Genomic DNA, 27047 nt, shown 5'->3' on the forward strand with positions numbered 1-27047 from the left:
TTAACAATCATTCATGTATGATTTATTTTATTTACATATGAATGGCTTATTGCAGAAAGGGACCTGAGTCACTTTTGCACAATTCTGAGAAAAACAAGAAAAATCGTATAATATTGAGAGTGTAAGAAAGAAATGTGCTGTTGTTGGCTCAAATTTTTAGCATAATGAATAGTTAATTTTGCAACCCTCAATGCACCCCCTGCAGTATGCTGCTAGAGACAGTGGAGATGAAAAAGTTGTGACTCCGATACCTCAAAAATGTGACTCGGGTCCCTTTCTGCAATAAGCCATTCATATGTATATATATATGTAACGTTTGGCAACTTCCCATCTGGTGTGTTTTGGATTCATTTTAGGGTGCTATATTCAATTGCGCGAAGCGTTCAGGCTGGTTTGATAAGGCTCACTTAATAGTAGTACCTGTTAAAGATTTTCACGCAGAAACCAAAAAAATGTATCAAAAGCATTCTTAATGTTGTCGGCTCAAGCAACATGATAGGGATGCATTTTGCATCGAAATAAGATCTCAAATTAGAAAGTATGTATGCATTTTCAGGTGATATTCCATTTGATACCCAAATTGTGCACGTTTTTAACCTGTTCATCGATGAATTGAAAACATTGAAAAAAGGACTTACCTCCCAGATTCTGACTCTGTAGTGTTCATAATTTGAATTTGGATAACACGAATTGGCACGCCGTTTATACAGATATGAAAAAAAGTTGTTTATGGCAGCCAGGATGTCACTTAGAAATAACCCTTTTTAGCAGTTCCCTGGTGTAGATCGCTTGGCGTAGCGTGCTTCCAAGCCGTGGGTATTCCGGTTTGAATCCCGGGTAAGGCATTACCTGGTCTCTGTGTGTCCCATCATCTATTCATCCATGTCTTGACGATTAGCCTAGAGCGGTAGAACCAGCAGCGAACAGTGCTGTAGAGGACGAGGAGTTCAAACTGGATCGGCCTGGTTCAGACTAGGGGGTTAGCCACATTATTCCATCTTCGTCCGTTAAGATGGCAGAACACACACACAAACACATATTTCTGAAGACATTACTGAAACCAAGAGCAATAAAATGGTATTGAAAGCAGAAGAATACTCAATAAGGAACTTGTGGTCTGTGGGAAATAGATAAACAAAACTACACAAAACCCTAGAAGAATGAATGGTATAAGCTATAATAAGAAATCACCTTGAACCGATAATAAGAAAAATAAACGATTCCGTTAGGATAATTATAATACAACCGAATTTCAAAGCAGGAAGACAAAGGACTACTCCAAACTTAATAAGATGCACTAAGATTTATTGAAATTGGTATACCTCGTATACGTACATAATATAAATACAATATATTGAGCCTGATAAACTATAATTAATACCTAGCATTATGTAATAGGATGTAAATAAGATTTACACAACATATTACAATATATTTTAGTTTCTCAAATCGTCCATATTCCTCTAATATATATAAAGTACAAAAAGTGAAAATCTGTTAAGAATTGTAGAATTGCATTAGCATTAGTAACTATAAATACCACCACTTTTGGGTTAAAATTTTAGCATTCATTTTCTGCGCACATTTTGAGAATTTTTGGTTACAGAGATGGTGTCAAAAATGTTTTGCTATAAGTAACGATGTACTGTGGAAAATACTTCAGGTGAACTTTCACGTATAGTGAAATTCCATAGAAGATTAATAGAGTTGCCATCAGTAGAATCGATACTGAATTTTAATCAAGGAAAGTAACCAAGTTGGTTACTTTGCACTGATATATTAGCTACTTGTTTGCATGGAACATAACTTGGGTAAATATATCAAAATCTCTCTCAGCTTTATTTTTTAATTGAAATGTATTTAGATAAAGTAAAACAATGTTTCATCTCTAGAGAAGTAAAACATTATCACGTGTAATGTTACAGGTAAGGAATAAATTTGGAAGAGCAGAAACTTTTAAATAAAAGTATTTCACACAAAAGTTACTTTATAATCTTAAACTGGTAAAACTTACAGGAATGTACTAATTTAAATAGTGCAAGCCAAAGGTGTTTGTTTCTAATTTGCTTTACCTACACAATATGTTACAATTAAATCTTGTAAATAACTCACATTTGTACACATATAATCGCCTTGTGCTTTCAAGATTGTAAATCATCTTCAGTTTGTACGAATTATTCGAACAATCAACGTGACAATCAACGTGATAAAGTATCTTAGTTAATTCAAAATAATTGCTGATTAATATGATTATTTTAAATTATTTTTTTACAGACCAACAAATCTGCACAACAGGAATTGCCATTCAACAGAAACGATATATTTTTTAAACATTAATTATTATATATTCCTTATAGATGTTGCACAATCGTTTTGGTTGCTCTGGAATATATCATGTGTGCGAGTGTGTGTGAGTATCCCTATATATTTGTCCTCAGTCTACAAAGGACAACAGAAAAAAAATATTTTCGAGTAGGCTATTTCTGTAACCATAATATTTTGTGTTTGAATACAGAAACATATTTTACAGAGTATAAATTGAGGAGAAATATACAGATAATTTCGAGTTTCACAAACATTTTCTGATTTGTTAATAACGTTACAAAGAAATACAGCGTAAGTAAAAAAAATATTTCTCTGTAAATCGTAAGGTTGCATTTTGTGTGAGCACGCATACATAGAATAGCAACGAAAACGACTCGGCATGTTCTTGCATATTTGTGTGTTCTCAAATTGCCTTTCACTATTCCCATCCTGTTTTCTATCTTAAACTATTCCCATCCTGTTTTCTATGTTAAAACTGCGTTTGCACAGAACGTTGTGTTAATATTGACGCCAAAATTTCATTGTTAAATATGGTGGGTACTTTAAGTACAAGCATTGTGACTGTACATATACTTAATGTATATATAGCATATACAATTACAATTTAAAGTTTTCATAAATCTTCAGTACATCTCTTAGCATGATATGCTTTGCATGCCACTTGTAAGTTCTGGTTCAATATCTGTATCGGATACGGTCAGATTCAAATATGTTTCCAAGTTTTGTATCAGGTGAAGTTAACATGACTCGTATCGACTTTCGGATGCAAGGAATACAAACGTGTCTCACTCTTTTGTCAGTGAAAATGTATTCCCCTTTTATTAAGATAAACATTAGTGTAAATTATATTTGCAACTACGCTGTAAGAAAATCGTGGGCATTAGAAAAACCTCATTTAATCGATGGTCACACCAACTGGTGGTGAGAGCATAATATACGTTCAATTGGCCAAAGCGAAACTACATGTTACTCATGACAAATATAGAATAAAGTGAAGTGTCTGGGATAACCAATGAACGTGGCCTTACAAAATATGGTTGTACCTTAATTTTCACATTGATATAGTTATTGCTGGAGTCCTTGAGTGTTTTGGTGAGCAAAAAATAAATTCAATTATATTTTCAAGTCAGGAAAACTATAGAATAATCTCAAATATACATATACTTTCAAAATACTTTGTATTACACCAGTAAAAGAACGAGTTTGTCAATGTTCACGAAGAATTAGAGGATCAATTCACTAATATTTATTTTAAAAAGATTGAAAAGAGTAATGAAAATAAGAATAAGCTGTTAAATCACAATATTTCGATCGAACATATTCCGAAAAAATGTTATCACATGAAATATGATTAAAATAGCAAGGATCCATTCTTAGAAAAAAATAAATGTGCTATTAAATTAAGCCAATTCTTTTGTTATCACTCTGTAGTGCCAAACAATGAAAGAATAATGCAGTAATACTGTTGCCTTGGGAAGAAGGTTGTGTTTTAATATTAGACTACAACACGCTTCATTACACGATACCCAAATATATTATGAATGGGAAAATATTTGTAAATTACCATTTACTAACACACACGAACTAATCTAGAATTCAGTCACACAACTAAATATGAATTCTGCATAATGTATATAATAATACCTTCATATTTTACAATTAAAGAATTATCATGTACATTATTTAAAAAATAACAATGCTACACACAATTGTTAATTTCACAAAATGTGAGAATGCAGTAAAACTTTCATATGTCGAATTAGCTTTACATTATTTTGCTCATAATTATATGATTATGATTTTAAGTTCACTTGTGAAACGTCACAGACTAGCTTCTGTGTTCAAAATCAGTGTTTCATATCAAACATTGAACAGTCTTATTTTTATGTCACAAATACAAGACAGATTCACAATTCCTATTACTTTCAATTTTCTAGTAGCTATAATGCTAGTTTTGAGTAAGTGCGATGTACGGAAGTTTCACCGTTCATTGAACCTACGTATGTGTAAATTATTTAAAAGTATGCAAGAGATGTGGACATACCATCAAGCCAGCTTGGAGCAGAGTTGAGGGAGGATCCTTGAAATGTACCACCTTTCGCTCACAACTTTCAAACCAAAACTGAACATCAGTTTCCTCTGGTTGCCATTCATCCGAGATCACAATAGCAAGGTAGGGCATTAACTCTTTCCCAAACCAGGATTGGCTGTTGGAATGTGCACATCTCCTGCAGCACATTGGGTGTTTGTTGTTGTCCTGTGGCTCCACCTTGAGAGGACAATGGAAGAGAAAGTTGGTCAGCTTTGGAAGAGTTCTCTACTTGATGTGAAGATAGTCCTGAAGAATAGATGTCCATGGATGGTTAGCTTCGGGGTCCTGAAGATATCTTCGCAGATGTAGAGTGTTGCCTCCTGTTACGTATACTGAAGGTATACCGGAAAAGATCACACTCAGGATACATTCAGTATACGTACAGGGGGTTTTACATGTCCCGGCGCAGAAGCGGCCCCCACATCTCGACTTTCTCCTCGATCTTCAAGTCCTTTCATTGACGTCATCCATGTTGAGAGTCGATTCTTGAACAGTTGCCAGGTACACAAGAAGTTATTGTCTGCAAGAAGGGTTAGAGGATCCTGTTGTTCCTGTTTGTCCCACTTCCCTTTTTACGACTCAACCCTTCCAGCAGTTTATGATAGTCCAGAGGTTTTCTTCAAGGGTCAAGCTGGAATGACTGGAAGTGATGAATGGGTTTTTCTTGGAGCAAGAAAAAAAGTGAGGATTCTTTGCTAACCCTTTTCCCTTGCAGTAAAAGCCATCCTGACCTATATTCTGCCTGGACAAAATGTCCCTTATGGGAAGAAGACACCATTTGTCACAGAGTAGAGGAAGCTAATGGAACAGGTACCTAACACGATGACGAAATGTCTTGAGAAACCTTAGCTTTGAAATTGTTACACTATATTACGATCACAGTTTCTGCACATTTCTCAGGTAAAGAAATCAACAGTTCTAAGTAATATTTACAATCTCATAGTAATATTAGTTTTTCTAATGAGATTAAAAACAGGTTATCACAGTGTCAATAATTTAGTTAGCAGTTTCGTTACAGAACAAAACCATTTGTACCTTCTTAAACATCATCTTTTCGCTACCAAAATTAATAACATAGAACTTAGCAGGCAAAAGACAAACAACTCAAATGTCAGAACATGCACCTCCAAACTGAGAACTTAAGTAAATAAATACAGATTAATGAACAATACACATCTACAGAATGAACAAAATCACTTAACATTCTGAAAATGCACCAGCTTTCATCATTATCATAAATGTATTATTACGCTTTACTGGAAAGATTTCAGATTTGTTTCGTCAATTTCTTGTCAACATTTATGTTAAAACATGCTTCATATTTTCGTATATGTTGTAAAGATATACGTATTTGAGGTAATTACTTATAATGAAGTTTCAAGAACTTCACTAATTAACACACATATTTTATGCTTACAAAAATTTCAAAATAATGCATTACATACGTTACATAATGTGCAATGGCAGATTGCGTCTTAATGGAACGTTAATATATAATAAGCCAGATATGTGAAGGAGTTCCTGTTTTAAGGTATCTCTGTCCTGGTATATGTACAATTGATATATGGTTGAAGAAATAGCAGTACAGTTGTACACTACTGTTTACTGAGTATTATCGTACTAATTCATAATTTTTAATATGCACTTCCTGACGAATTTGTAGGTAACGTTAAGTTAATTTTAAAACTAGGTTAAACTTTAAAACAATGCTCAACGTATGTTATCTAATGAAATTTACACTACACCGATTAAATCGAAACAATTATAATGTAACATTGGTCATATGTGAGAGCAAGTGCAGAAATAGTTGTAAATCAGTAAAATGTAAGGGCTGTGTAAATTTACACGCAAAAAACTTATCACACAGTTTTTTTCTTAAGGTGCTCATTTATGTATACGTGTGATTTGCAATTTGCGGGCTTTACACAAATATTTGAGTGTTCTTTGTACATTTTCTGGTCAAGACCATAAAGTTACTATCATTGTGCATTATTTAAGCAAATTAAGTTTGCTAAGTCTCTCAGGGGTACTACAAGACCAGTATAAATCTACTTAAAGGCAGAAAATTGAATAACGAGAAGAAGTTGATAGGCGGAAAATGGGGTAACTTTGAAACTAGGCTCTCAACCACCTCATAACAACAAACACTACGTCATTAGGCTTCAAAACTGTGTCAAGGCACCAATTAGTGTACTTTATGCAGCAGTGACCGTCATGGTGGGGGAAGGGCAACTTAAGTGCCTTAATTTCCAAGGAACATGGAAGTGACGCGTCTCATCAACGCAACAGCCCCATTACGAAATGTTTATGCGTAGAGCACCTCGCTCAGGTTGAAGTCCGGGACGAGAACAAGATGAAAGCAAATTCTAGAACACTCTAGAACGTGCGCTGAAACAGCACACGTGACTGTGCGAAGTGTTCACCAGGACAGAAACTGTGTTGTGACGCTACTCTGACAATTTCTCCATGACTATACGAACCCTATCCTTGAAGATTTTGAGTTGTGAAACACTTTTGCATCATATGCAAACACGATGTGGAAAAAACACTGGACATACATCTTTGCTTTACTGTGTAGTATACTAATTAGCACGAATCTAATGCATTGTGCAAAATAGAACAAAATGCAACTATTAGTTTACTATGTAGAATATTCTATAGTTTCCTTTTAATTTAAGTATATTTTCCAGGAGAATTATCGCAAGATAACCATTCTGCAACTGTACACAATATACTATCTACCCAATTCACACAACCACATACAGACCACTCTAGTCACTTTTATGTGCACATTTGTGTCCTCAGTATTTAGACAATGATTCAGAACTAAATATCTACTTGACAATTTGCACATATATGGATGGTTCAATCCCGTCTGCACTTCACATAATCAGCTCATATTGGCATAAATATGCGTGTAACATGCTGTATAAATTAGTAATGCAATGCCCATGTTATGTACGAGTATCTGTGCTCACACAAATGCTTACCAACTCAAGGTTCATATATTCAGGTGAGCCTCATTGGATATTTTGTGTTCAGAAAATTTCGTAGACGAAAAACTGGTCTTGAACAAGATTTTTCTTTTTTACAAATCAACGCTTTTCAAGGATAACTAAACGTAAGTTAAGCACGTATGAAAATAATTTCACCCACCTGTAAAATTTACAAGAAAAATCTAGGGTTTCCACAACGTGACGTCACTTGTGTTTGTTAAATGCCCAGGACGGGCTGTAATCTGTATATATGACACCTTGGACCAAACCATATGAAAACACTACAGAATAATCACATATTTTAGAAAAGCTTTCGTTTCGGTACTTCAAGAAGTAACATTACCTAAGTATATATAAAGCTAATTAAAAGCACGCACACAAACGTGTTAAAGATCAAAATGAAGTTGTAAAATTTAACAATTAGTTACAAACCTAATAACAAGACTGCCAAGAAAGCATCAACAACATATTACTCATCAGTTGATACAAACTAGACTAGTTACCTATCATAACTGAATCATACAACTGCACTGAGTCCCGCTGCGAGATACAAGCTGTTCTCATAACAAAATAACTACGAAAAAGGGTTGAATGACTCTGCACGAAGTTCCTGATTGTACATCTTGATGTTTCAGCTACTTGGATTTACAGGATTCACGTGCCTGATCCTTCCTGGAGTGTCGCTACTTCTGCAAGACATCTTCGCGTCTACGTCGTGTGTTCCTTATCATCTGCACCGAAGAGTACCGTACCTGGATGCCTCTGAAAATACAAAAGGGCAAAATACACATTGTAAACTTCACATAATTATCACAGTTAATAATTGTGGCGGATCATCCTAATACAATAATATTAATAATAACTCTTGGCGCAACAGTCCTGGAAGACCACCGATGCATCACTCCCACATGCATCAGCAGAGGTGGCAGATCATCCAACCAGTTATAGGGTGACGTGAGGTCAGCACGACGAACCCCCAGTTGCTGTTGTACGTTTCCATGACAATACTTTAGCACTATTTTGCTAGTTCATACTTAGATTTGTTCTGCCCTTGCTATCGTTAGTACAATTTAAAAAAAATTCAAGAGCCTGCCTCACCTTTATGTATACATCTTGCAGAAGCACCAACGGAGGAAATTAAAAGCTCGCATGTTAGAACGTAGTTGTTAACCATCATTGGGCCCGACAGACGAATTGAGATAGTCTAGTCTGATTAAAAACGTGGGGAGAGAGACGCATTTCACTGTAGATATTTCATGTCTCTATGTATCGATACGGTTTCTCAATATCGATCATCGATTTTCACGAAACGATATACAGGGTGTTTCATAAAGGACTTTACAACTTTGTAATTATTTATAAATTTATTCACACGACTTAAAGAGCTGGTGTCGTTTTGTGGCAATATACATCAAGTTTTTACCCTATAAGTTAGTAAGGTTCAATGTGACTTCCATTGGTAATTTGGCAGACATACCATCTGAAGTCGATCTCCTGCCAAACCCGCTGCAGCATGTCAGGCGCAAATTCCTCAGCAGCGTAGATTCTTGCTTTGAGATCAGAGAGTGAAGCAGGTAGGGGTGGTCTGAAAACTTTATACTTGATAAATCTCCAGAAGTAAAATCAATAGGTGTGGCGAGGTGTGAACGAGGCGGTCATGCAATCGGTCCACCTCGACCTATCCACTGATTTGGAAAGCGGTTTCCGGGGAAATCCCGGACGTCGTTGAGGTATTCTTTGCAACCAGTCTCAACAAACCACTTATGACACTCATAAATAGATCTCTACCATATTTGGTACGAAAATGTTGCTGAACTGTTCTTGCAGACTTCGATTCTTCAAACCAAAACACACAGCGAGCACGCTCGGGGCCAGTGAAGGCAGCCATTTTGGTACAACTGTCGCCAGCACTAGCGGTGGTGTGATTCGGAACTAAGCTACTACGTTAGTCAAAACGTGATGTATTTTGCTACAAAATGACACCAAAACCAGCTCTGTGAGGCATGTGAATAAATTTATATAAAATTACAAAGTTTTAAAGTCCTTCATGAAACACGCTGTATAAATAATTTTAGGCTATTCTATTACTCTACTACTACGAGATATATATCGATAGTTGACTTCCGTTATGGTCCAATCGTACATATACGTATATGCATATAACGAGATTTACCAAGAAGAAATTGAGGGTGATTTACCAAGAAAAAATTGAGTGTGATTTACCAAGAAAAATTTGAGGGTGACTCGTCGATGCTGTCCTCGATGTGTAGGACTCTCGGGTTGAAAGTAAAGGCAAAGTTTCGATCAGAACATTCGTTCCCCAAGGTAAAAGAAAAACGAAGTATCCTATTTTTCTCTAAAACATCGTTGCTCAATTTGTCTGTGTCAAATCAATCCTCAATGGCTCTTGAAATGTACCAGTGTTTCTGGTTTCGATTCGAGTGAGGCTATTTCTCCGTTTTTTAAAAGCCGAAGAACAATAATTTGTTTGTCACTTTACACACACAAAACTAAATGCATCATACCGATTGATGCACTAAAGTGTGTTTTATGGCCTCTGCGAAGAATCAAGATTCACATTTGATGCATTTGTGTATGTCGTAAAAAAAACACCGAAATGCATCGGTTGCGTTTTGATGCACGAGATGCTGATGCACTTCGGCGTTCCCTTTTTCGACATACAAAAATGCATCAAATGTGAATCTTGATTCTTCGCAGAGGCCATAAAACAACACACTTTAGTGCATCAATCGGTATGATGAATTTAGTTTTGTGAGAGTATAAACAAGTTTGGTTAGCAGTGACTTCTGGAGGGCACGACGGGCGTGGGGTAAAAAGTTATCAGACGGTCCCAGGTTAGATCCCTCACATTACAATGTTCAGATCCCACTATAAACTGTAGGTCCAGTCAAGATTAGCCTCTCTGAGCATAAAGTGTAAATAAAATTCAACTTTTCCTGATCTTGAACGAAATAATGAAAACCTTACTGTGGATTTAAGGTTATCCAGCAGGGGCGTATATTCTAGGCTAGCTAAGATATCTGCGAAGCCTGAAGCCTAGAGAATAAAACACAGGAGGGAAATCTATCAGAAATAGTAAATAAAACTATTCATATCAGTGAAATGATGATGGTGATTCTGGAGTTGGCAATTTGATTTCTTGTGAGTTGGCAAACTGATTTCCTATGAGTTGGCAACCCAATTTCCTATGAGTTGGCAACCCGATTTCCTATGAGTTGGCAACCTGATTTATTATGAGTTGGCAACCTGATTTATTATGAGTTGGCAACCTGATTTATTATGAGTTGGCACCCTGATTTCTTAGGAGTTGGTAACTTATTTCACGTGACATAGTCCAGATCTTGGATTCAGTATACGTCATTGTTATCCAGATACTAACAGTATAAACGCAGATTCAACAAACGACTACTTCAAAAATTATATTTTTTAACAAAAAATTCCGTTCTTTTAATCGTCTATTTAGTTGGCTCCGCTTGTAATCAAGGGGTGCGGTTCTCGATGCCCGGTGCTAGAAATTGCCATTGAAGATTTGCTATTAAAATTACTTATCGCCGTCGAGGTATGCAACCCACATAACGCCTTGCAGGAAAGCGAGTATTTCAGGATATAAGTGTCCCATTTTTATTGCCGATGAGTGTACATATTGGGTCAGATCCCATATTTTGTTCTAGCCTATCTCTGCATAAAATAAACAAACTAAAAAATTAAATTTCAACTTTCAAATGAGCAACCTCACTGATTCAGCGAACGGACAATTAACACACAGAAAACTAAATGCATCATATCGATTGATGCACCAGAATGCATCGATTGATGCACTAAAGTGTGTTTTGTGGCTTCTTCAAAGAATCAGATTCACATTTGATGCATTTGGGTGTATTTTTGATTTGATTAAAGTGAGGATTTGTTTCAGTCGAGATGCACTTAAACGTTTGGTCTGAGTTACAGAGTTTATCTAGTTCAGACGAAACGTTTAAGTGCATCATAAAAAAGATGCATTCTGGTGCATCAAAATGCATCAACTGATGCATTGAAGTGCATCTCGACTGCAAGAAATCCTCACTTAATCAAATCAAAAACGCACCCAAATGCGTCAAATGTGAATCTGATTCTTTGAAGAAGACATAAAACACACTTTACTACATCAATCGATGTATTCTGGTGCATCAATCGATATGATGCGTTTAGTTCCCTGAGTGTAGAGGAAGAAAGCTTACCAAACCAAGGGTCTTGATATAGCCTACAGTTTTTTTTTCTCTCGACCCATTTAAAATAGTCTTAGAGAGTCAATATAGAGGAGGGAGTATTCTTCCCCCTCTTTGCGATATTTTTTTTAGGGGCGTGGGGGGGGGAGAGTGTGCCTTGCTCACCTCCACAAAGTCTGCAGCTATGCTTTGGATAATACTTTTTTTCCGTGCACTGCTGATGCTCTAATGGCACCTCGAAAGAGCTTTCCCGTTTCCCCGAATATGCGAGACTGTGGAGAAACGAAATGCTTTAAGCATTTTAACGGTAGGAGATTAATCGTTTGAGGGAGGGGCAATATTCTGAAGGAACACAAAAAATGGGGGGTGGAGAAGTAGCTGGAACCAAGAGATAAGTGTGCACGAACATAATTTTTAATTAAAATCTCACCGAAATAGAGAAATGTGCACTGCACTGAAATATTTTCAGCCCGCCACTGGAAAACGGAAAAATAGTTTTTGTAAGCTGATTACGAGGTTATTAGCCGCATATCTTTGCCACCAGGATACGCACGGAAACGAACATGCCTGCCTGAAGTTGGCAAACAAACGTTTGTAATGCCATGCCTAGAAATGTCTTTCAAAGTGTGATGATACCAGTGGTCCTAGGTCCGAGTCTCCTCATTTCATCAACATCGTCGAGACTAACACAGAGGTGAAAATGCACATAACATAATCAAAAAAAATTAGCGCGATCTTACAAATATGGACGCAGATCTTGTGTCGTTAGAAAATCGTTGCTTAATGACGTACGTAGTTTGGCAAGGATTCGAACCCGTAGCACTGGATTTCCAGCGCGATGTGCTAACGCAAAGCTCCATTTTCATATTATGGATCAATCCGTTTGCCGGTCTTCATGGCGCGACCAAGCCACTGTTCCTGGGTTCGAATCCCTCAGCACTTGCATGCTTGTACCATCATCCACGTCCGCGTGAGACGAGACTAGCTGGAGAGGATGAATTTACACACGAAAGTGGAGGTTGGTAGAAACTACACACAGAAAACTAAATGCATCATATCGATTGATGCACTAAAGTGTGTTCTATGGCTTCTTCAAAGAATGAGATTCATATTTGATGCATTTGGATGCATTTTTGTATGTCGTGAAAGAAACACCAAAGTGCATCATTTGATTCAAGTGAGGATTTCTTTCAGTCGAGATGCACTTCAATGCATCAGTTGATGTTCCTTGATGCACCTTCCTGCATCTTTATGGATGATGCACTTAACTGCTTGGTCTGAGCTGCAGAGTTTATGTAGCTCAGACGAAACGTTTAAGTGCATCATCAAAAAAGATGCATTCTGGTGCATCACAACGCATCAACTGATGCATTGATCTCTACTGTGGTGATTTTTGAGGGGCCAACACCATTATCGGGGTAATATGCTCCATGGAAAAATACCTTGCTTGTTCCTCCGTGGAAAAAAATCTGCGAACTTGTAAGGCCACTGTTCCAAAAATGCGTTTCCTCACTTTTTCTTCTCTCCTTTTTGTTACATTATAATTACGTATGCAAGTACTTTCTCTAAAAGTACCTTTTCGAGTTTTGTCCATAGATATGGACATAATGATTTGCCCGTCACTGTTGTTGTGAACATACGTTTTACGGTCTCTGCGTCAAAGTCAACTGGTTGACGTTAGACAAATCAGAACTGTGATTCGATCGTACATCAAATTCCGATGTAATGTTATTTCTCCATTTTTTCTTTCAACTTCCGCCACTGTATGAATTCTGTATAATTTATACTTTCAATACAATAGTGTCCGATTATTTTAAACATGATAACTTCTCTGAGAACACGGTGTGACGTCCATGATTTAACGGTTTCCTCAACTGTTACAATCACGCTTGTTCCACCTACGCTTTTTGTGTGTGAAGAAAATCGCAACCTAATCACAGACCTCGGATAATATCACAGTTAAGTAGCAATCAGGGCTTAACTTGTGATCTACAAACGACAGTTGCAGACGATAACTTGTTTTCTTTTCAAACACTTATACTTCCAAAATCAAACATATATGCCTCATTTTCAATTATTCGTAGACTATTTCGTAGTGAAAATCGACCAATATACATTACTGACCATTTATATGTCTTTACCGTGTTTCGTCATTATTTCAACAAAATATTGTCAAGCATTAACGCACTTGGAAGAATAATCCTATAAATATTATTAAAAAGTTCAAAGGCAAATTGATGATCAGACACACACTTTGTTGTTCTTTTGGGCTAATCGTTCAGAGCGCCACTTTTGTGTTTGTACACGCACTGCCATCTATTGTTATTTGTTGCAAACTCTGCAAACAAAAACAACTACGAGCTCTGAATAGATAAGCATCATACTAAATATGGACACCGTGGCGCAAAGCAGATAAAACACGCAGCTGCTTGAAAAAGGAAGGGGGCGGGGAGGTGTAATTTTGAGAATCGGTTCGGCGCAAATGTTAAAAGTTACGGTCCTTCTAAGGGCTATAGTACTTTTTTCCCCCCACTTGGGCCAAGCCAATTTTGTTGAAAGGATCGTCGTGGGCCTGCATTGGATTGGCCTGGAAGGTGGCGCGCTCTGACATCGAGCAGGACAAATGGGGTTCATTTGCCGCTTGCTGCACGATTTTCTGTTTCTTCCCTGGCGTTCGGGACGCACCAAATCTCCATCTCTTTCTCTTGGTCTCCCTCTCTGCGGAATTTCGTTCTCGTTTGCTCCGCGGACGGGGAATGAAAAGATTTTTCTCTTCTTCTCCCAGAGCGCTATTGTCTCAAAATCTGTCCACCGAGAATATTTATACAGGATTCCTAGTCCGTTGCAAGTGTTCAGCCAGCTGTGCGTGTTGCCTACGCTGCAGGATATCCAGGAAACTGATTGAGGGCGGGAAGACACGGAAAGGTGAAAGATTATGCGCTGAATCAAAATTCAAGCTGGCCTGTGTGGCGGGTTCTAGGTTCGAATCCGTGCTGGTGTGTCCCTTTCATGAGTTCCTTATCCATCCTCAACGTCACGATTAAACTGTGGAAAAGCGGGGATCGAATTCAGAACCCCTTGATTACCACTGTCATCAGGGTTTCAAGTTTCACTCCCGATGGAGGCACAGTGGTTCAGACCCCACCCGTCTGCAATCCCGTTTAGCCTAACTGAGCAAAAATTGGACTTTAACATGGTCGCGTGCCTTTGGCCAATTTACAGTTTTCTTTATCAATCTCTGGCTCATCTTGCTTTGTTACGGTCGACCTAATGGTGCTAAGAGGAGACGTACAGTCACCGGCAATATAAATGGGACACCTAAATCCTGAAATATTCGCTTCCCTGCAAGGCGCTGTGCTGTGTGTTGCCTAATCTACACACAGAAAACTAAATGCGTCATATCGATTGATGCACTAAAGTGTGTTTTGTAGCTTCTTCAAAGAATCATTCACATTTGATGCATTTTGGTGCATATTTGTGTCATGAAAGAAACACGAAGTGCATCATTTGATTCAAGTGAGGATTTCTTTCAGTCGAGATGCACTTCAATGCATCAGTTGATGCACCTCCCTGCATCTCTTTGGATGATGCACTTGAACGTTTGGTCTGAGCAAATGACTTTATGTAGCTCAGACGAAACGTTTAAGTGCATCATCAAAAAAGATACATTCTGGTGCATCAAAACGCATCAACTGATGCATTGAAGTGCATCCCGACTGAAAGAAGTCCTCACTTGAATCAAATGATGCACTTTGGTGTTTCTTTCACGACATACCCAAATGCATCAAATGTGAATCTTATTCTTTGAAGAAGCCATAAAACATACTTTAGTGCATCTATCGATGCATTCTGGTACATCAATCTATATGATGCATTTAGTTTTCTGTGTGTACGGCAGTGGTAAAAGTTACTATTGAACGTTTGCCATTAAAATCCAATTATCACCGTAGAGTTAGGCAACCCACAATACCTTTCAGGGAAGCGAGTATTTCCAGATCTAGGAGTACCATTTTTATTGCCGGTGATTGTACAATGAATAAACCAAGCGAGAAAGAACAAGCGCGAAACCGAAATTTAGGTCGGAACTACCACGATGACGTCATTTCCTGTCAACCAATCTCCGTCCACAATCCTTAATGGGTCCACCTGTATGCATCCAACTTGGTGCACAATATTCAAGTTCATAAATTTGTCGAACAATAAGAAAGCTATTAGAGTATTTTCCCACTCGCAATATCCACGCTGAAATCGCAAAATAAAGAGTTTGTTTTTCTTTTAGAGAGTGAATCCATTTGGAGCAATTAGACAAGATTAATGGCGTGTGACACCGGCCACATAGCAACAGACATTAACTGTCAACCTAGCGCCGAAAATGGCAGTAAAATGGCCTCTAATGCGTATTTTTACGACTCTCTGCAGTCCTTTAAGATAACGCGTAGCGCCTTCGAGATAAGCCGAGAGGTCAGAAAACTCAAGGTCTGTGCCACGTCGCTTGTTCCAAGACATCCTTTCTCGCTAGTCCGTTGTCTAAAGTAGCAACATAAATTTAAGAGATCAAACATGATATTTATCATTTCCAAGACAATTCATTCATATTTCATACGTGCACACACGGCGTACGTTGTATGGCCGGTAAAATCCACTCAGAGGATATGTTTGTTACAAATGAATCGTCTTTTCTTCAGTGAAATTTTTCACGATGTAACACAATGGCGATGTGTTTCGAACAAGAGTTCTCCGGTTACCAGACAGGTAACTCATAGGGAACGGATTTATAGATATACATATTTATGCATGAAGCTGAAATCAGTTATATTTTGCACATAATTGCATGTAGACTGGAAAAAATCCGTTTTTATTTTCCATATTTTTCCGTATATTAAGTTTTGGCTCAAATTTGACATATTTTAGTTATTTTTACATATTATTTCCATATTTCAAAACATTTCTCAACATATACTACATATTCGCGCAAGAACTACATGTCACCGTGTGTCCCTAAAGAGTTCTTGCGAATAATTGACAAATTTGAAATACACTCCCATTACTTATTGAACGTAGTTTTAGTCAATATACATAAGGAAATTTACGTTCGAGCACTTAAAACAAAATTTTGTTATTCATTGTTTTGGAAACAGGAAATGAAAGCACATTTTGTGTTGTTTTACAATTAATGTCAATGTAAGCGTACTGTATTTTATGTAGCTCATGTAGCGTCTTATATTATTGAAAAGGTAAATTCTTACAATTTTAAGTTCATATTTAACTCCATATTTTGGTGAAAATAACTAAATATGTCTACATATTTACCATATTTTTACCAAAGATAAATCCGTTCCCTGATGTTTAAAAACTTGTGTTCTTGTACACGAGTGTTCTCAGTACACCCTGAACCCCCTTTTGCGGACTAACGAGGCTCTGGCGTGTGGACCTGCAGCCAGGATAATCAATCCTCTGTAGGAATTTTGTTGTGTCATCCATATGTTTGCGACTGTCCCTTTAATCAGCTCATTGTTGCGAATAGCAAAAAGGAGTGGAAAAGCGACGTAAAATTACCGAATTCATTCAATCGTTCGTGACATCAGTAAATTATAATGTAAACTATATCTTCGCCTACATTCAGATTTGCTTTACGCACGTATTGTTCCCAAGTTACGATTTCGTTGCCAATAGATTTGGAGCAATGCTTGCTCTTACAGTGAAGGTAAATTTCGTGTTTTTGTATGTAAATAATGAGTAGTAACTAAAATTTTCACGACATTGAATACTGCGGTATGCCACACAGGATGCATGTTTGTATCTATATCAGGACAATGAAAATGTAATACCTAAGTATTAATCTTTATTTCTCTTGGTCCTGGTTATTTCCCACTGCAGCAAAAGGTTACCACCATACTCTCTCAACATCATACAAATAAGGAAAACTGGGATGAACTACTCCCTCATGAGAGCGTGGACATAATTTTAACTACAGAGCCATCTGGCGGAGGGAAGATAAATCAGTACATTAGCAAGCAACGCGATACACAATAGACTTAGAGCAATAGTTCATTTAGCTCGATGCCTATGTCGTAAAACGAATCATAACTTTTATGTCCCTCCTTCTACGTACATCAAGCTCAATCATAAATTAAAATCGAATCGCAGGATCCAAATTAATGGAAATGATTCACCATTTTGTAGTTGATGTTTGTCTTCCGCCCGCTTGGCGGCGCTGCAGACTTCCGTATAACCTTATTCAGATGAAAGTAACCTATCCTTACTAAAGATTATTCTTGATAACTCAAGGCCTGACAGTGAGGAAAACTTTGTTGCAAATACGTCACGCTGGAAGTGTCCGTCATGTTTGCTGGTGCAGGTTTTTTATTCTTGGCGAGCAGTTTATTCTGCAACCTTTGTTCCTTGCTATCGGAAGTTCGTGTCTTGCCTCTTTCACGGTTATCAGCGTCTGTTAAAGCGTGGCCAAAGCGAACGCTGTTCCCTTTAATCTTGCTGCCTTATAAACTACGTTCATGCGTACAGCCGGCCGTGCAATTACAATAGCCAAGTTAAGACGCAGAAGGAAATGAAAGCGTGTTTGCAACATCGGGGGCTTCGGGGCTTGGAGTAAATGCTGATTTCAAATCAGCAAGGTCTCCAAGCCAATTGCTGACTGCTAATACCTTAAGATGTTCTTCTCATGACCAAGAACATACAATTTTTCACCAAACGCACCTGGCAACCTTGTCAGCCAGATTAGTAACATGTGGACTAGTACGTTGCCAGGAGCTGATAAATTTTACTGAAACAAGCGTTTCGGTGAATTTTTAATCTTTGGCTCTGAGATATGTATTCAATGCATTAGAATTATGTTACCGGCACTTGAGAGAATATTCAATGGACTGACAATGTTTGAACGAGATATATGCGCCTAAATTATGATTTTGCCAACAGAATCGTTAATCTCGCAGCCAAAGTGTTGAGCACAAGTCAGTATAACATCAGAGCGACGTCTGATATGTTAGAACACGGTTCCGGGGAGCGAATTTTTCTTCTCCAGTCAACTTGTGAATGCGGTTTCATTTCTTGCTCTCTGATTGGCTGTTGGAAAGTTACGGTGCTCTGATTGTGAGAATATCTTATTTCCTATTTTCAGCGCAAATTTACTGCTTTCTAATCTAGTCTAATCTAACCTAACGTACAGCGTAAATAAGATATTCTCACAATCAGAGCACCGTAACTTTCCAACAGCCAATCAGAGAGCAAGAAATGAACCCGCGTTCACAAGTTGACTGAAAAAAAAAAGCGCTTCCGGTGGGGGGGATTTTTGTGAGTCCCTTCATCAATTTCATCATAACATCTTCATCTTTGCAATTAGTCAAAAGTAGCAGCAAAACCACATCAATAAATGTTATACTTGATTTGTTTGACTTGTTATAGTAGATTTACTGCGTTTTTCGCTGGGTGATCTATTATGATGGACAAATTGAACATTCCTTCTTGTTAACGTTCAACATCAACGATCATATTTTTGGGTACGTAAGTATGATCACCCTGTATTGAGATAGGCAGCAGGACTTCACTGGGAATCTTTCTGCAAGTAAGGAAGAGGTAATAGGATTGGGTAAAACGATAAAATTACCTCCCAACTTCTTCCTTCCTGCGTCAGTCTTACCCCCTTTAAAAGTTACCTTCTTTTGCTACAATTTAGATTCTTATCTTGGCTCTGAATTCTCCCCTCACGGAAAAAGAGTTTTGCTATTAGTTCAACTTATTAGCAATAGCACGAGAAACCCTGCTAAAGTTAAAAGGAAAAAGAGATCCAGAGACGTTACATCCAACTAGACGGAGGGTAAACTCGGGTTCAGAAGAATAGCTATCCGCCATTTTGGGTCCTGGATTAGTAGAGAACTGGAGCGCCTCTGTTGGCGGAAAGAGCAAGCTTCTTTCCTCCTTTGCCTAGCGTATTTCTACGGCTAACTCCGATGGCCAAAGAAAGAAAAAAAAAAAAGACAAAGAGGGAGGCCAATTTAGCGTCAGGAATCGCTCTGCTTTTACAAGGAAAAGTAACGTCGTTTTTTTTTTCTTCCCTAGACTCGCTCCCAAAAGTTTTCCCTTGAGGGTAATTCCACTTCTTGGATTTTAGTTTGATCTTGCTGAAATCGCATTAAAACCTAAATTCTCCCTCTTCTGGACTCGCTTTCAACTCAGAAACTCAACCCCGTTTCCGCTTTCAATATGGCCGCTCCCTCGTCCTTACGGAACCCTGTCTCTGCAGATCTTTTCACGTCTATGGCACGGTAAGCAGTTCTTTTGAATGTTGTTTTGAAGGTTGCACAAGAAATGTGAGTTTATGGAAGTGGACATACGGGATATTAGAGATCACGATTAGATGACTTCGCGGGAAGGACTTTATTTTTAAACAAATAATACTGTTCTAATTAGTGACAATGGTTCTACATTAGCATGCAATGTTAATTGGACACTGTCTAGTGCAAACTATACACTGTAAGACATGTGCAAGTGCAACAGAACACCCCTTTTGGTGTTAACGCGTTGTTTAACACCATTTTTTGGAGTCCTGTTACACCATTTGACGTCACACCACACCAAGTATCGAGGCTTTTAACACTCAATTAGGTGTTGCGCTGCACCAAGTACGGTGTTACAACACTTTTGGTGGCAACTCGGTTGCATATTTCTTTAGAGTGTACTTATCTAACACTACTCTCCGGCCGTCGTACCAACCGGTATCCATTCACAGAACGGTTATTTTGACAAAATCCTGTTTTCCTGCTGTCTGCTTCGTGGAAGAGAGGTTATATTGTTACTGCTTCTTGCCTATTACGCCTAATTGGTTGTTTGACCGCGAGTGCCTTCGTAGGTAAACGCGGCAACAGAGGGGGACTGCCATAAAGGCGGTCTCCGCCCCGGATCCTAGGCAGTCCCGGCTATACGTTTGGAGAGAGCACCTCTTCTCTCTTCTTCAGGTGAACAAATTTATTTTTGACGGTGGTGGGAATCGAACCCTCGACAGAGCTGTGGTTTTTATTACAAATCCGGTGCTCTAACCAACTTTACTCCACGGCAGTCTTTATGTACTGAAAAATCCTTACCAAAGGCCGGTTATAACGGAAACTGAAGATGTACTTTAACAAGAGAATTAGATTCGTTTTAAGCAAGTAATAATTAATGCTCCCATCGATATGCATTTGGCAGACCTACCAAGGTTGCTACGATTTTTTGATTATGAAATTCCCGGACATTTCCAGGTTTTCCAGTCCAAAAATGAAATTTTTCCAGACATGTTTATCATCATGATTTTTGCTTTTGAACCTTGTGTTTTTCAATTACATATATAATCCGTTAATTATTAGGAATATTCACTTTCACAACTTTTTTTTTAGCAAATTGCATTAATTTAATTTATAAGTACACAGTATTTGGATAAATTTTTGTTGCATGAATTCTATAAGAAATGCCAACAAGATTAAGATCTATAAAATAACACACTATAACCTCATCTTCACCAACCTTTCCGATAATTATGATCATATTGTCAATGTGGACTGCAAGTTTTAATCACAAGAACCGAATCCAGAAGTGGAAATGAACTGCTTGTTCATTTTGCAACTTCTTCTCTTGCAGACTCCAAAATGAACGTAAATTCCAGACGATCTGCAAAATTCCCTGACATTTCTCTGTTTTCCAGACGCGTAGCAACCCTGACTAACGAGGCATCTACACACCACCCAAAACGTGTCACTTGACACATATATGTTGACTCCAATAACACATTAACGTGCATAAGCTGCAAACGATGCACTTTTTGGTGTCAAAATACACACAGAAATGCATAAAACGGCACTTTTATCAGCTGATGTTCCGTGTGATGCACTAAAAATGCATCAACTGACAGCTAATTATGTAATTTTATCATCTTTGAAATGATCTTGTCTAATCTTCCAAAATGATGCATTTTTAGTGCTTCACCACTTCAGTGCATATTTACTGACACACCAAAAAGTGCATCATTTGCAGTTTATGCACGTTAATGTGTTATTGGGGTCAACATATATGTGTGTCAATTGACACGTTTTGGGGTCTGTGTGGAGACTCACAAGCCACTATGTTGTCCCTAATGTCTCATCTTACCACCATTCATCCTCAATTTCCCGATTAGCCAAAAGGGTTCAGAAAAGGGAAGTAAAATAAACTAAATCAATCAATCGATGTGATAGCAAAAATTCTTGACCACAAGTATAATTTGTTGGCTTTTTCTTTCATGATATTTTGTTGATTTCCTTACCTTTTATAACACCCTATATAACAATCGTGGTGTTACTACGCCAAAGGGTGGGGTTTGTGTTCAATGTTGGTGTGAAAAGTAAAACCATGCAGAAACGTTAGGGATTTCAGAATATGCGATCTCTTCCCTCCATTTCAAGGCCCCCATGTGAACAGTTGTATTTTGTCTTTCAGCTGCAGGGGTACCAGGTACAGGAAGCTTATCGGAAACAAATATTGTAAAGCATTTTATTGCCACGAGAATTCGTTTTCTAGATACAACGTAAAGAATCAGGTCTGGATAACTGCTTGTCTACAGACTCCCCCCTCTCTTAAGCCCCGCCCCTGACTAAGAAAGCAAGAGCTTCACGAAGGGGGGGGGGGGGGGCGAAGGTCTGGTAGGTTGTATTTCGCGACATAAAGACACAACTGGGAGCTAGCAGCCGTTAAAAAATATCGCCTCGCAACTACGAAATCCACGTCTTAAATTCGGTACCGGATTATATCGTGGTGCGAAGCGAGAAACTGGTAGGGAAAAAAATTAATCCTTGACACGATATAGTGCGAGTTTTGTCTGCACGCCTTAATATTATCAACATAAAATTGCAGATAGGTGAGATTTGGGGTGGAAAAGACAAGCCTGGAATTGGATTTTTCTCGCTTCTGAATTCTCTATGTGAAGTTAAAAGACGCAAATGCGGGACAATGTTGCCAAGACTCTCTCAGAAATGTCCCTGCGGTTGGATGAAAAAAGCACCACCCATTTATGAAAGAACCTACGGCGAACAATTTTTTCAAACACGTTTATCTTGTTAAATATCTTTAAAAAGTTTAATAATAATTTCCTTTGTCTACGTTTGACAACTCTACACTAAGGTGAAATTCCTACAGGTGGATGGATCTGTCCGGGATATTAACCGAACACGCCTACATGACGTCACGACATGGAGGCCATGTTCGTGAATTTTCGGAGAATGGTTTTAATGCAATTAATTTACCACGTATGCTTGAGCTTGTGTTGTGCGTCTTTGCGAGTGATTTCAAACCATGTAACACGAATACACAAATCACCCGATAGGTCCACCTGTATGATGCTACAGAAGCCAAGATGGATATGTAAAGGTGAGTCAATAAGCTGGCTCATGCATCGAATATTCCGTAAATTGGCAATATTATTTTACCCACTCACTGTGAATACTTTTGATGTTAATTTTACATTAAATTATTTAGGTATTTTATATTAATTATCTACAATTGTCCTATATCTACATTAGTTGTTCATATACTTTGTCTTACATGATCATTTTATTATTATATATACTTGGTATATTTTTGTATGTACGAGTTACGATTAGTTAAAACTTCTTCGTTCTTGGACTGAACGTTGTATGTTATCAATTTCACATCTTTCGATATTTTATTTAGATTTTTTTGCTCCTATCAAGAGGTCACGAGTTCGATACCCGATAGGGGTACATGGCACAGTGGTTAGGATCCCACTTTCAATTGTAGGTCCAGTTCCGATTAGCCTATCTGTGAATAAAGTGCATCTTAAAAAATAAAAATTCAATCAATTACATAACATTCGAACATGGCGTTATAACTCTCTCTCTCTCTCTCAACAATTTTAATATATTCAGGACGTCATTTCTCGTTATTCAATGCGGTAGTAACCTAATGTCTCGCCTGTCATCCACCTACCTTGGATTTCAAATTTTGTATTCCATCTTATTCATTTTAAGGGATGTTTTCCCTACCAAAATGATCTGAGTGGTTCCAGTCCAGTGTTTGTTTCTCTTTGTTTGAATTATACGTGGTTTTACAATTAATGGGGAAAAAATCTGAAATAAAATGTTGGCTTCGGTGCCTAACAGTTTCTTTGACTGACATTGTCATTAGTTTTATATCACTCTTTATTTACTCATTCAAGTTTTTTTCTTCATTATTTTTGAGAAAATTAGTGAAATATGGTAACAAGAAACTTTGTTTGGCAACACTGACAAAGATGGGGAAAGAAAAAAAGCGGAAGTGAGCAAAAAGTGAATTGGCAGAAGAGGAGAGGGGGGAGCAAAGAGTGCGTGCGTAGTTCGCTTAGAATCCGCCAGGGTGCACTAAATTCAGGGCCAAGGTAAACTACACGTCACGCTGGTTCAAATATGGCCGCGAATCGGTACGTAGTTTTCCAAAGGGCCCCGGAGGTTTCAAAGACTGTTCGAGGACCTATTTCGCGTTGGGATTTATAAGGCATTGGGGCGGGAAAGAGAATGGCTTGGGGAAGAGAAGAGGGGAGGGAAGTTTCTAGAGAGGTGGTACGCCAAAGATTCTTGGATTTCCCGCGTGGCCTTGGCGCTGGAAAAAGGAAGACTTGTTGGAATCGTTAGTTTCGCGAGTCAGTGAACAGTTTGCTGTTCATACGATTCATTATCATTAATTATAGGTGGCAATCAAACTGAAACATTACGATAGTTCAAAGATAAAAACTCAGGAACAGAGCAAAATCACCCACCCTTTCAAGTTGAAATCCAGGACTCCCCAGTTCGAATCCCCAAGAAATATATATATTACAGGAATTCAGCTTCAGGTTAAAAAAGCTAGCTCTGTCCGCAGCTAACTAACCCCCTGTGCTTTGCACAAACTTCAGTACGCTTATACACTGCAGGATTTTCTTTCTGGACGGGCTGGACTTGCAAAAGTTGATAGTACATAGCTGATTTCTAGAGGAGCGGCATACACAATAATATATTTCATATATTTAGAACTTTCCTCTCTAAAAAATGACAATCGGGAGTCATTTTTAAAGGGTTTACATTGGTCACTCTGTTTTTTCCCTTCTAGGAAACAAGAGTTCTTCGCTGCTTTATTTAAAAATGTACATTTTCTCCAAATTTCGGAGCGGGCTGTAGCCCAATCAACTCCCCCTCTACGTACGACAGTGCGCTTATACATTCTTTCCACGAATAACTAAATGCTAACGGGTAACTAAAGATGTATTGAGGACATTGGCGCGGCGGGGTATGTTTCAATATTTTAAATTGTAAATTTATATCTTCCACATACTAGACACTAGAGGTATTCTAGCAGGCTAACGAAGCTCTGGTTCCTGGATCCACAGTCAGTGTAACGCTTTATGAGGTTTTCATTGTGTGTCCTGTGAATGACAACGTGTCCGCCACTGCAATTTACGTCATCGTTACGACTAGCCAAACGTGGCCGAAAAGTGACGTTTTTAAAAAACTGTTTGCAAATTTCATCCGAAATGTTTAATACCTAGAAAGTTGGGGAAAATTGTTGCTGCAGTAATTGAAAATTCTTTCAATTAAATAAAAGTTAAAATTTACCAGTATTGCAAACATCACATATTAGCGAATTTCTTAGCACAAGACATTATACGATGTTTACACTGTTGTATGGACTCAATTTGAAGAATGCGATATATTTCGTTGCATAATTTCGTAAATATTAAAACCCATAATGCATTTTGTTCTTAATAACATTAGATGCGATTATATAGTTCTTATACCGACGGAAGCCATGAATCGATCATTAGGCGATTACTCGAAGTAATAGACAACTATTCAAAAATAGCCTTGCCTTACTATCTTCTCGAAACGCGCTAAAGAATAATATCTCAAGATGGCTGACGGCACATCATATGCGGATGGATTGGGACTGGGCATGCGCATTGAGTTCAACGGTAACGACACATGCGCAATGGTAGACATCTTGGAATTTTTCTGTCTTTATTCCACGGGCTCATGTTAGATGGGGAAACGGTTGTAATTTTAGCACGGTTAGAGTACGCATAAAAAACACAAACCCTGTGAAAACAATTAACATTCTCGAAGCTATGGGATGTATAAGATAAATTTGGGCCAGTTTGAGCTCATTTTGCACAATTGCTAAACCTGATCAAAATTGGTTTTTCTTTACAGTGTACATTTTTCTCGTTTTACAATCGTACACCCAAAAGAAGTAAAAAGAAGATTTCACAAAGTACACAATATTTTAATGTAATATAAACCCCCGTGTGCGTGTGTGCTGAGTTAACTTGGTGTTCTACTGTTTACACTATATTCTCGGAAACTATAATGTGAGGTTATCATAACCAGTGGTGTTGTTCTTTTTTTTTAAAAAAAAAATACACTTTCGGAACATTTCTAGAACCTATTCTTGGATTATATTTTTCTTAAACAAAAATAGTACTAAAATTGTTAAGCAGCTCAAGTGTTACTGTTTAATTTTACTATTTTCATAAGATAGAGGAACGAACACCTATTATGTGTTCAAAATTATTGAAAAAATATTTGGGGGATACGTTCCAAAAATGCATCATTTTTTTTTAGTGTGCAAATGAGATATTTCTTAGAAAAAACAAATTGTTTTCCACAGCAGTAAGTTTTTAATACAAATAGTCTGTAAACTGTGCGGAGAAGCACATATTTGTGTACTTTCTTCACGTTAACTTTTATTGTTTCTTTTCTTAATAGTGCACCAATGTACCAAAAATATTATTCAACACTTTACGAAACTACAAATTGAATAATATTGTGGCTAATTTCTGTTTTTTGTTCATGTACACTCCCTAAGAGATTAATAATATACTAAAGCAAAATTCGCATTTTCACAAGTATGAATAATTTGCACAAGTGCGGAAAAACAATATTGCGTAGCCGTGTATTTGCTGCGATATTATAGTAACAGAACTGTCAAATTTTATGCAAATTTCATTCACGATATTCTAAGACGTCATGCAAATTTAATACGATTCTAGTTATAACTGGTTAGTTACTTCTCAATACTTGTGGTTATGTTCCAGAATCAAATGGCCCCGCCCCCTTTCTTTCTTGCGGCTCCTTTCAAAGCCACTTTGTAGACAAGACCGGGCTGAAGCCCCCTCCCCTCCTTTGCCTGCGCACAAAAAATACACTGTAAACAATATGCAATAATTTTGGTAGTACTTTTGGTCATTTCAAAAAACAAAGTGCATCGCACGATGCAAAGGTGTTCCGAAGTGTTTCAGAGAAAGTATTCCTGAGTGTTCTACACTTTCGAACACTCATGTGGAACACCTTTGAACACTTACATGCGTTCGAAAGACGATTCGAAAATAGTCCCTACAATTCCGAAAAAATATTGTAAACA

General features: G+C 37.8%; 1 long non-coding RNA gene across 1 annotated transcript in view; it reads right to left on the bottom strand.

The window, feature by feature from the left end:
* Positions 1-1290: 1290 nt before the first annotated feature.
* The window catches only part of LOC145978447 (uncharacterized), a 28584-nt gene continuing 2827 nt past the window's right edge, over positions 1291-27047 (bottom strand). Inside the window, exon 3 of the long non-coding RNA XR_014440694.1 lies at positions 1291-8175. This is a non-coding gene — a long non-coding RNA (uncharacterized LOC145978447). The remainder of the gene's footprint in view (positions 8176-27047) is intronic.

This window comes from Lepisma saccharinum, chromosome 24 (assembly GCF_977018435.1).
Source record: "Lepisma saccharinum chromosome 24, izLepSacc3.1, whole genome shotgun sequence".
Taxonomy (NCBI): domain Eukaryota; kingdom Metazoa; phylum Arthropoda; class Insecta; order Zygentoma; family Lepismatidae; genus Lepisma; species Lepisma saccharinum.